This window comes from Lupinus angustifolius, unplaced genomic scaffold, assembly GCF_001865875.1.
Source record: "Lupinus angustifolius cultivar Tanjil unplaced genomic scaffold, LupAngTanjil_v1.0 Scaffold_233_3, whole genome shotgun sequence".
Lineage (NCBI taxonomy): Eukaryota > Viridiplantae > Streptophyta > Magnoliopsida > Fabales > Fabaceae > Lupinus > Lupinus angustifolius.
Genome location: NW_017727102.1, coordinates 1 through 2,508, shown reverse-complemented (window position 1 = coordinate 2,508; position 2,508 = coordinate 1). Strand labels below are relative to the sequence as shown.

The 2,508-nt window shown below is 36.3% G+C and overlaps 1 long non-coding RNA gene across 1 annotated transcript; it reads right to left on the bottom strand.

Annotated features, from left to right (window-relative positions):
• Window positions 1–2,342, bottom strand: LOC109340696. The gene is made up of 3 exons (XR_002106826.1): window positions 1,987–2,342; window positions 1,768–1,884; window positions 1–601 (listed from the first exon to the last, which is right to left on the bottom strand). It is a non-coding gene; the product is annotated as an uncharacterized LOC109340696 (long non-coding RNA).
• Between the last annotated feature and the right edge of the window lie 166 nt (window positions 2,343–2,508).

The following is a 2,508-nucleotide window of genomic DNA, read 5'->3' as shown; positions in this document are numbered from 1 at the left end:
TAACGCGGGTGCACCTTATATTTGTGCAAAAATATGTTTTACACAAATCAATCAATCTCGAATTCATTTCACAGTATCAAACCCATTATTGTGAATTTGCAACTGATAATCAAAATAAGATCAACTTGGTCTAAGTGAAATACTTCATCCGCATATGGGTATGACCAGGTAAAAGGCTAAAATGAGTTTAAGCTATGCAGAAAAAGTTTTAGAGGTATGACATGATACACCTTTTTAGTATGATTCCAAACACTAAATGGTCCAAATCATTAGCTTTTTCTATATATTTTAATATGTTCAAGGCTTGTCATGTCTGAAGGTACCATATTCTTAGCATAAATAACAGTAGCCAATCAATTTGACAAGGTTAGTGCGATCTGCCAAACTCGGTGTCAACACTTCAACAACAAATTCCCTAATTCCTTGAACTTCATGAGGCTGCAAGTTCTTCGAAGACGAATGTCTGCACCCGGCTAGCATTATCTTTTCCATCTTCGGGAACCTCCTGTTCATATTTAAACTCTTTACATCCAGAGCAAGTTGATCTCCCTTATAACCACCTTCTTTGTTCCCATTCACTTTAAATCAACTTTGACCTTATCTAGTATAACACAAACAGAGCATGCATAAGGTAAGAAAATTAATCAGAGGTGAGTACAAAACCAAACCACCATACACAGCACCGAAGCTTGAAAACAAACAAAGCACAAAATGCAAGCCGTGAATTGAGTATACCAATTACATAAGCCACATAAATAGCAGCAATCATGAAGTAATCAAAAGGGAATCAAAGGAGTGATCCAGCCGTGGGGTTATCAACATGCAGAATTTCAAGAATGGCAATAATAAGTTTCAGGAAGAGTAATCATTCAAAGAACAAATCAAAGCAATCAGCAAAATGCAAAATATAAAGAGCATTCATGTGATTGAGCCAAAGAGTCAGACGTTGATCTCAGAAGGGCACAAATCTGGAAATTATTTCAGTTACTAAATGGCCATATTCATTGACAACTTCAAATGCATTAAAACAGAAATGAATAGGTCATGGGAAGTTACATTTGTTGATAAATCAGAGGGTTTTCAAAAGCCATTCAGTAATCCATATCAGGCTATAAAAGGGGATAACACACAACATTGCTACACACAAAAAACACTCAGTAAAAAAAACAAGGAGAAAGAGAGCATACTTTGCGACAGAAATCAGAGAGAGAGCAGTTAGAAAAAGGCAGAAATAATCAGGGCACATATTCATATCATATAAACAGAGGGCAATTCCTATCCATACACATAACACATCAGAGAATACGCTACACATTAAGGCAGGCAGAAATCATACAACATGTGCATCACGTAAGTCCAGGCACAGGTAGACACGGATACAGCACCATAAAAACCAGAAGGAGACTCAGTAAGAAGTCACAGAAGAGAGATAGAGTTATATTTCACAGGGCATATACTCAGGTAAGCATTCAAAACGTAAAAATGTGTTTCATGTGCATATCTTTCTTTATGTAGCTTATGCATTAAACGTATAGGAATAACTCATAAGCTGTTCTAATCGGTCACATAAACACATACGCGTATGATAAACTGGAATGTAAAAAAGAGGTATGGATGAAATTGATTTTAATCTATATGTTTCCATCAGCTAAGGATTAGGCAAGAATTCAATAGTAAAAAGATTATTCCTTTATCATTACTAATTTGGAACACTAACGAAACTCATACAATCGGTAAGGCTTTATGAGAAATAAGGAGAATGTTTACCTCTCCTCTGTTCAGTTGCGAATAATCACCAATGGAAGATGCCTCAGTTCGGTCGATACAGCGTATATCTCCGATATTCTCTAGCTGACTTTGGGTCAATGACTCGGGATTAACATTCTGTAAAGATCAATCGAAATTGTATGCGTTCATAGAAGAACAAGAAAGCCGATAATCAACTTAAGGCAATGAATTGACAAAAATTAGTGAAGCAGTAGTTACCCGATTCGGAGTCAGCCATTAGTGGCTCTATCATCGTTACACCAAACAAACCGTAACTCACCATCCTTTGTACCCATCTCGAATTGGAGGTACTTTGGGGTAAGAACTTCACGAACCAGAAAATGAAACCCGTGATGATTAAGAGAAGAAGAACTCGCAAATATACACCGCCGCGCTACAACCGTGAACCACCCTGGGCCGTGATTGTTGTTTATCGTTGCTGCCGTCGAAGAAGTGAGGAAGAAGGGAGGCTAGGGATTTAGAAATCCCATTTGGGATTTGTGGGTTCTGGGAAACCCGTATATCCTTCCTTTACCTTCTTTTGTTTTCTAAATCAATTTCTTTTAGCTTTGTTGTTTTTTACTTTTTTATTTGCTTTACACATTAAGTTTTTTATTCCTTTATACTTATTTCTTAAATCAATGCCCTGGTAGTAACTAAGGTGTTTCTAACGATACACCTCATAAATCATAATCATCATTTTTTAAGAGTAATTAATTAATAAACTACTTTATTACTAAA